Source organism: Schistocerca cancellata, chromosome 7 (genome assembly GCF_023864275.1).
Source record: "Schistocerca cancellata isolate TAMUIC-IGC-003103 chromosome 7, iqSchCanc2.1, whole genome shotgun sequence".
Classification (NCBI taxonomy): Eukaryota; Metazoa; Arthropoda; class Insecta; order Orthoptera; family Acrididae; genus Schistocerca; species Schistocerca cancellata.
In genome coordinates, this window is record NC_064632.1 from 252,190,842 (window position 1) to 252,200,337 (window position 9,496).

A 9,496-nucleotide genomic window follows, 5' to 3' on the forward strand; every position below is an offset into this window, starting at 1 on the left:
GTAGATGACGCTGCATGGTCCCTAATGGCCGTGTGGACAACGTGATGGTCATTGGTCCTGTTCCGTAGTCTAGTTCCCACTTGTCGCTGCGTATCGCCTTCCTCTAATCCACTGCTTCCACAGACGCATCACTGTCGTAGCAACATGCCCTGTGTGAGCCGAAATGTCACGGTATTACAACCCCGTTTCCGGGAACTGATCATTCTGCCCTGTTCGAACTCGCTCACCTGCCGATATGGTTTCCTTTCATGTCAACAAGGCATACCGGCACTCACTGTATTGTTACCACATTGTGAGACAGATCTGCACAGACTGCACTACGCGCAACACTGACCCTGTCAGACCGAAACGAGAGGGCTCTGCTCAGCCTAGTGTACCCCATCTCGCTGCAAAACGTATCACGTATTTCTTGCACACACGTCGCCACTTCCACCAAGCGTGGCGCTATTCGGGTAATTCCTTCTCAGTGTTGCACTTTTCACAAATGGCAACATAACAGCAAGCGTGACAATGGCACACACCAGGCGCGTACGGCGTGGGGTGCTTTGAATGAGGTTTCACCTGCAGCATGCTATGCAAACCATTTTGACCATATGGATGTGTCCTGGCAGCAAGCATTTTGGGAGGCGTGTGTGCACCACAACCAGTTAGTATTTCTCGAGCGAGTGGGAAGTCATCTCCTTTGAAGAAATTATCACAGCGGTACAGGGGCATGAATCTGGCAGTCTAGTCATTCTCAATTTAAAAATAGGTCGACTGGAAGGAAGATATGATGTGTAATAGCAATGAAGCTTAATACTGATGTTAAGTAAACATTTTTAACATGTCATTCCATTCTGACAAAAGTGGTCCACAAACATGTCTTCAACATTTCTTATCACTAGTGATTCACTATTACTTCATCTCTTGAGACACTATCTTTTACTGTTTCCATGATGTTTCCAATCATATTGTAATCTGGGTCACTATTTTCATAATACTCTCTAATGATGTGCAAGAGACTTGCTGTTTTGATAATAAGACACACATGATGCACATTTGCCTCTTAAGGTTGTCCTAATATGTGCTATTTTGCACACAAAATTCCAAATCCACACTCAATGCACTTTTGAGCATGAGAAAGATGTTGATTGAAATACCTTTTTTTATCATTCAGAGTTCTTATTGGTAACGGACGCATTGCCTTCAGTGGGTATGCCTCATCTGCTATAAAAACACATGGTAAAAGACTTGTGGTTTGAGGCATTATTTCTGGTGGTGGTGTATCGAGATTTCCTCAATAGCCGGTTCAACCAGCACATCGTCACGACAGTACTTTACATTAATGTTGCTCCTGCAGGATGAACTGATACCAGCCAAGACAACAGGCAATTTAAATTCAGAAATAGATACGCAGAATGTTCCAGCTCAGACTTCACAGTAACACCTGAACATGAAGAGGTTGATGGTCTGTCTCAACCCACGAAAAGAAAGTGAAATGCTAATGCTTTGCAAGAAGGCATGCTGGCATTGGAAAACAGAAACATTCGCTGATAGAGGAAAGATCAGGTGCAAATGGAGCGAATTAGAAATTAAAACAAGATGAAGATTAAATGTTTCTCATGACTATATTGCCTACTATGAAGAAGTTGTCCTCTGGCAATACAATTGAATGGAAATTGGTGTACATTACTCTCAACCGTCTATCGATCTTTTTATGTAATCAACTATAGACACAAACATTCTCGTGTATTAGTCCAGGCAGTTTAGATAAAATCGGGGAAAAATTTATTAATTTTTGAAACTTTGGGAAAACACTATTAGGGGATGAAGAACTAAAAAACAGAAAAGTTCTCTCCCCTATTGGGGGGGGGGTGGGGAGCTTCTCTCTCCCTCACCCCTTAATGTAATTTATTTTCCTTTTTCTGAACTTTACGAAAAACGGTTCATAGACAGTTCCTGTATCTCTGTATCTCCTCCATGTTTGAACAACATCATTTTGGTTCATTCCGAGATGCCTGGACCTTCACTTGTTGAGAGCCCTTCCTGGCACAAAGTAACAATGCAGACGCAATCGAACCGCAGTATTGACCATCTAGGCATGGTTGAACTACAGACAACACGAGCCGTGTACCACCTTCCTGGTGGAATGACTGGAAGTGATCGGCTGTCAGCTCCCTTTCATCTAATAGACGCTGCTCATACATTGTCCTTTACATCTTTGGGAAGGTTTAGTGACACCTCTGAACAGTCAAAGGGACTGTGTCTGTGGTACAATATCCACAGTCAACATCTATCTTCAGGAGCTCTGGAAACTGAGGTGATGCTAAACTTTTTTTGATGTGTGTATTTACAATCATGTAGACAGCATGTAGACAATGAAAATACCACAATATCTATCAAACAAAAAAATTCTTGTAAATATCTTCTTTTATATAAAACCATCATCCAAATATTCTGTCAAATGACTGTGAGGCACATTAGTGCAGCGTTGCTCACGACAGTTTTTGCACATTGTTGTGCAGTGTAGGTCAGCCTTCACACATCCGCAGTTTCTTCCGCAGCTGCATGAAATCAATAGCAGTATTTACTCTAGAGCAGGTGGTCATTTTTTGTGAATCGAGGAGATTCCCTCCAGCCACAGTTTCTGGGATCCAAGTTGTTCCCCAGCCATAGCTGGACTTGTAGGTAAACTCAGTAAGAATGGAGGCGTCCTGCATCAGTACTGGGTGCAAAATGAGAGAGTATGACAGCATCGTTTGCCTGACCCACAAGTACATTAAAAAATTGAATGGCATTTAAGTTATCATCAGGACTCCACAGTTTTTTGTAGACAGAGAGAAGAGAGAGAGAGTATACATTCTGCTCCTGCTTTACCAGTGGTATCAGGAGAGGAAGCAGAATCGTTGAATATCTGTGGAATATTATGAAGATGGGGAGACCTGTTGAAAAGTAGGAAAGCTTCCAGCATTCCTTTCCCAGACAAGGCTGAAGTGCTATCGCAACCACTTACTGCATGAAGAAACAATATTGAATTCTTGCATTCATGAACGAGTGAGAAGTTATGTATGCTTTTAGAACTGTTAACACCTTGTTCTGATGCTACCTTTATCTTCCTTCATCAGAACTATGTCTGTGTCATCTGGAGCAAGAACGATAAGTAGCACAATAAGATCTACATATTGACCCACAATAATCACTTACTGGTAAAATTATGAGGCATTTATTGCTTTTTCAACAACTTCAGCGTTATTAGATATTGTGTGTGCAGTGGAAGCGTGCTGGGCCCATAACCTATTAGATATTTGTCTTCTGGTGTTTACTGTCCTGCTTACTAGCTACCAGCGCCGAATCTGTGGTCTCATTTGTGGATGCAAACTGACGTTTCGTCGATTCTTGAATTAATCGCTGACTTACTAAATCACTAGTAATCTTGACACCCGAATTCTCAATTGCCATAATCAATGGTTGGAAATCTGCTGGAAGTCCACTTAGCATAATTGCAGCTACGAAATCATCGTCCATTTTCTTACCAATGCTTCGAATTCGTTGACCAAGTGACATAATTTTCGACAAATACGCCTCCATATTTTTCTCAGAAGCCAATCGTAGATTCATTAAGCATTGTAACAGCCCAATATAACTAGATAAACTCTTATATTCAAAAGCAGATTGTAAATTTTGCCATGCTTCTTTAGCAGTCGTTGCTCCACGAAGTTTTGGATACACAGATGAATTTACAGATAAACATAATTTTGATAATGCTTTCTGTACGTTCTTCTCATCTTCGTCAGTGCCAGCAAATGTGTCCCATAGTCCCTCATGTTTCTGGTACATTTCCATTGTGAATTTCCAGTCTTTGTAGTTTGTCATACCGGTCAACTTTTCAAAATTAAACAGTGATTGTCCACCCAAAGCTATCTTGAATACGTTCAGATAGTTAAACAAATAAATCTTGGAAGTTTCTCTGCAACAAAAATTAAAAAAAATACGATAGCAACACGTTGAACACACGTGAAAATTATGTAACTTTGATTTATCAGTTTATTTCATTGGTATGGAAAGTTCACTAATCTCTCCTGGGCCCATAACCTATTAGATATTGACTCTAATTAGTCCTCTTTGAGACTATAAAGTTGACCTTTTAATCAAATACGCAATACACCATATTGCCAGGAACACACATTTTTATAGACTATTTATTCAGCGATGTTACATAATGAAGATCAAAGAGAAAACATATACGACCATACATATATCAGAAGCGTCTCGCGGGCCCCGAGGAATCATGACGTCACATCATGACATGACATTGTCTCTCACGCTAGCCAATATCGCTGGTAGTTTTCGAAAAACGGATATTCTTTGAACATGACATGCTAATGCATTGTGGGTGTGTGTGTATAATGGCGGGTTTTGTGATTTGTGTGCGTTAAAGCTTTTCAATCACGGGAAAAAATTGATAATACTTGCTGCAAAAGCAGATGTTTGCAGAGGAGAAAGGATAGTTTATATTCCAGATAATGGACGGTAAGTAACTTACGTTAGTAATCTTATAATGCTCAAGAAAAGTAAAGTGTATGGTAAATCTACAGAAATTTCATTCTTTGTGCCAATAGTATTCTGATGCATTATGTTACCCAGTAAAGTTTCTTTCAATGCATCTATGTGGATTATTTGTGGTAATGGCGTATTCTCATAACAAATGGCTTCGGTATTTAAGTTGCAATCATCGTAACTTTTTCCTGATCAAAAATTGTGTAGTAACTGTATTCTAACGTCAGTAACCTGCACATTTGAAAACTTTTGAATGTTCAAAATTATATCATTCATCATAGTCAGTATTTTTTTTACAGTAAAATAGGTATGAATTGCAATGACTGAATCCAGATTTGTGAGTGATGTAATCTGTTTTTGTAATGGATGTTTCAGTTTCTGAAGTGAAAATCCAAAGAAGAGAAGACAGCGAGAAGTAGCTTTTTGTCTGTTCCATGGTTTATAGGCCTACTGGGGAAACTCGCCATGTAAAAAAACGAGTAACGCATCAAGCTTGGTACCCCTATGGTGATGTGGAAATCCGAGCGTTGTTAATAAAGAAATTAATTCAGTGTGTGTGTGTGTTTCTTTTGATTCCTTTATCATGTTGCTTATAGTAGACCAAATTTAATTCAAGTACCCAGGTGATAATTTCAACATAAATTGGACTATGAGCATAGCTGTTTCTAATGGCTTTGCTGCTTCTCAGAGGCAAAATATGAATATTTACCATCCTCTGGCATGTGCGTTCACTAGTCATTTATGGCAAAAGAAATCACTGACTGAAAGCATAATTTGCTTGGTAGACATATTTGGAAATGACCTTTTTAGTTATAATTTTACGTTTTTAGATTATAGTACTCCCTGAGAGATTATCTTCTGCATTTCTTGACCTTGACATGACTAGTAATGGATGTTTCACTACCAGGTTAGGCATACAGCATTAAGTGTCCTGCTATGCTGTGAGCAGCATGGTAGTCAATGTGTTAAGCAGGCATTTAGGAACTTTGAATGTGAAGTATATGCATCTGTACAGTCGTGGCTAAAAAGAACAGCTAGAATGCTAATTACTGTTTCAGGAATTATCCTTTACCCAGTTAAATATGTATCTAAAAATGAATTCATGAATAACTTTGTAGTCATTTAATCGTTTGGTTTTGGAAGACATTTAAATAAAAATACTGCAGTCCCAAAAATAGTCTGGAAATGGCAAGGAATATCAAATATAAGTAAATATTTTTCCTCAGTAAAATAAAAGTGTAAAATTGCTGATACCCGGTTGTTACCATATCACTGCTGGCCCCAGCAGAGCAGTCTGCTGTGACCACCGGCACATTCATGCCAGCCAACAGGTTAATACACAAAACAGGGCAGTGCAAGACTTGGTCCGCAATTCTCATTGGTTGAAGCAACTAAAATCAAATTTCTGAGGTGTGCTGGAACTGTGTTGTTGGTATATTCCCCAGCATGATTTAAAATTTTTGCATTGAAATGGCATTGACAGTGCGTAACATATTTTGCAACTGAGAATAGATACTAAAAAATTTATGTGGGAATATATTTCAAGAAACCCTTTCATACCAAACCTGACAATTATATTGACACACAAGTAAACCCACCTGAATGGCACACTGGGTTATACAAGCATTGTAGGTGTAGAATAGGTAATTTACACAGAAAACTTTTCATTCAAATTTTATTGTAAAGCACACTAAAGTTAAGGGAAAGGTGCAATGCCTAGATGAGATAAACGTGGACACGCAAGAACTGGTTTTGCTCAGATACATGGAAAATTAACTTTAGTATTACATGACATACAACACATCTGAGGTGCAAATTTGTGGAGAGGAGAAATTGCATTGAACCTGTTGTGTATGGTGCACATTTTGTTACAGTGCTGGAATGATGTCATCCAGATTTCAAAATTAGTGGTCTAGTAATGAAACTCTCATCAGTTTTAATATTTAAAAATAAACATGCCTGAAAAAGGAAGCTGAATTAGGACTTTCAATTAAATTGGAAAAATGTTCTTGTTTTGCACATTCACTGCAGATGACACTTAAAAGCACGGAGTTAGTAGCTCTTATTGACCTTTGTGGCAGCCACAGTGAACATGTTGAAGGTTTTAAAGTAACAAATTAGTTGTTGACATTGAGGTATTAATGGATGACAGCAGGAAACAGCAATGAAATAATGTGAATTACTTAAACCAGGAATTAAACCAATCTACATAGCTTTGAACACAGCCAAAAAATGCTTGGTTGAAATGGCTCTGAGCACAACGGGATTTAACTTCTGAGGTCATCAGTCCCCTAGAACTTAGAACTATGTAAACCTAACTAACCTAAGGACATCAAACACATCCATGCCCAAGGCGGGATTCGAACCTACGACCGTAGTGGTCGCGCGATTCCAGACTGTAGCGCCTAGAACCGCTCGTCCACCCCGGCCAGCGAACACAGTCATTTCACACTTCTTATTCACTGCATATTTGTGTGCTATAACTAATACAGCAACCTTTCATTTTCTCATCTTTGATCTGGAACACGTGTCACATCTTACTTGTTTTCCTAGAGCAACTCTAGGTTTACAAGATCCACATTTCAGAATTCTGGTAATTGCTAGTCCTACCTCATGCTGAAAGCGTGGGTTGATAGCTGTCTCTTCAGATATGATCTCATCAACTGCCATTTCAGAAACTTGAAGCAAAAATGTGATTATTCAATTTTCTGTCAGTGATGAATATATCGCTAATGTATAGGTATATTCATGATGGTATAGAACAGTGCAGGGCCATCATCTGGAATACCTGCTGGGTAGACTAAACTGTGCACTTCACATCCAGTGCATCAATTTCTTCATAGGTAGTATCATAGTACACTACTATCTCAGACTTGATTGTTGCGATGCTCAATGAAACAGCATTATGCCTTGAAGACACTAAACTAACAGCCTTCTTAAATTTATGAATGAAGGATATAAGAAGTAATATATCCAAAAACAATTAAGTTTTACATTTTGCTGTCAGGAACTCTTTTAGAATCTTTGCTTTTATTATTGTTTTGTACATGTGTGGCCTTTTTGTTTCCTCTTCCCAGTTTGACAAGCACATCTGATTTGCTTAATGGGAATATTTATGGTTACAAAAATAAATAAATAAATATGTGTGGGTTCCTGTATTCATGTCCTAGTTCATGAACCACGGGCAACGTATGAGTGGCCAAGTAAGTGGTTCCGACAGTCGGGATACTTTGGAATAAGGCTGGGCATCTCGGACATATTCTGAGTCGTGGTCACCTTTGTGCTCATATGGCAAAGATTACCAAATCCACTGGTTAGTCCCTCAGCCGTTAGGGGTAAAACCCAATGGGACTCAGGGCAAGTAAGGCTAGCAACCTGCTTCCCTGGTACTCTAAATATGATGCTGGCAATAATCAGAACAAAATGCCTCGGACCTTTGGAGGTGACGGAGTCCCACCTCTAACTGACAAACCAGGGACCCCTAAGATACAACTTGGCAAACAAATGGTAATGAGATGGGGAGCTATTAATATCAATGGGGGCTATTCTGGGAAGAAGGTAGAGCTGGCAGAGGCTGCAAGTAAGATGGGACTGGACGTTTTAGCTGTTAGTGACATTCGGGTAAGGGGTGAGAAAGAAGAGGAAGTGGGAGAATACAAGGTCTACCTGTCAGGTGTCAAAGCAGGAATAGCACAATGGGTTGTAGGGCTTTACATCAGGAAAGAAATGGAACCCAGCGTAGTTGCAATAAGGTATGTAAACGAACGACTGATGTGGATAGATTTGACAGTGTCTAGCAAGAAAATTAGGATTGTGTCAGTATATTCGCATTGTGAAGGGACAGATCAAGATAAGATGGATAGTTTTTATGAGGCACTCAGTGATGAAGTTGTTAGAGTAAAGGACAAGGACGGTGATCTGCTCATGGGTGATTTTAACGCCAGGATTGGAAATCGAACAGAAGGGTATGAAAAGGTTATGGGTAAATTTGGAGAGGATATGGAGGCCAACAGGAATGGGAAACAACTCTTGGATTTCTGTGCCAGTATGGGCTTAGTAATCACAAACTCCTTTTTTAAACATAAGAACATTCACTGGTATACTTGGGAAGGCAGGGGAACCAGATCTGTCATTGACTATATAATAACAGACCAGGAATTCAGGAGGGCTGTGAGGGACACACGTGTATTCAGGGGATTCTTTGATGACACTGATCATTATTTAATCTGCAGTGAAATTGGGATTGTGAGGCCGAAAGTGCAGGAGGTCAGGTCCATATGTAGGAGGATAAGAGTGGAGAAACTTCATGATAAGGAAATCAGGCACAAGTACATAACAGCGATCTCAGAAAGGTACCAGTTAGTTGAATGTAGTCAATTACAGTCATTGGAAAAGGAATGGACAAGGTACAGGGACACAGTACTAGAAGTGGCTAAAGAATGTCTTGGAACAGTAGTGTGTAAAAGTAGGATGAAGCAAACAGCAAGGAAAAAGAAGGCGTATCAAAAATGGCTACATACCAGAACCCAGGTAGACAGAGAAAGTTATGTTTAAGAAAGAATCAAAGCCAAACAGATAATTGCAGCATCCAAGAAGAAATCGTGGGAAGACTTTGGAAACAGGTTGGAGACTATGAGTCAAGCTGCTGGAAAACCATTCTGGAGTGTAATTAGCAGTCTTCGAAAGGGAGATAAGAAGAAAATGACAAGTATTTTGGACAGGTCAGGAAAACCGCTGGTGATTCCTGTGGATGCCTTGGGCAGATGGAGGGAATATTTTGAAGAGTTGCTCAGTGTAGGTGAAAATGCGATCAGTAATGTTTCAGATTTCGAGGTAGAATGGGATAGGAATGATGATGGAAATGGGATCACATTTGAGGAAGTGGAAAAAATGGTCAATAGATTGCAGTGCAATAAAGCGGCTGGGGTTGATGAAATTAAGTCGGAACTCACCAAATACA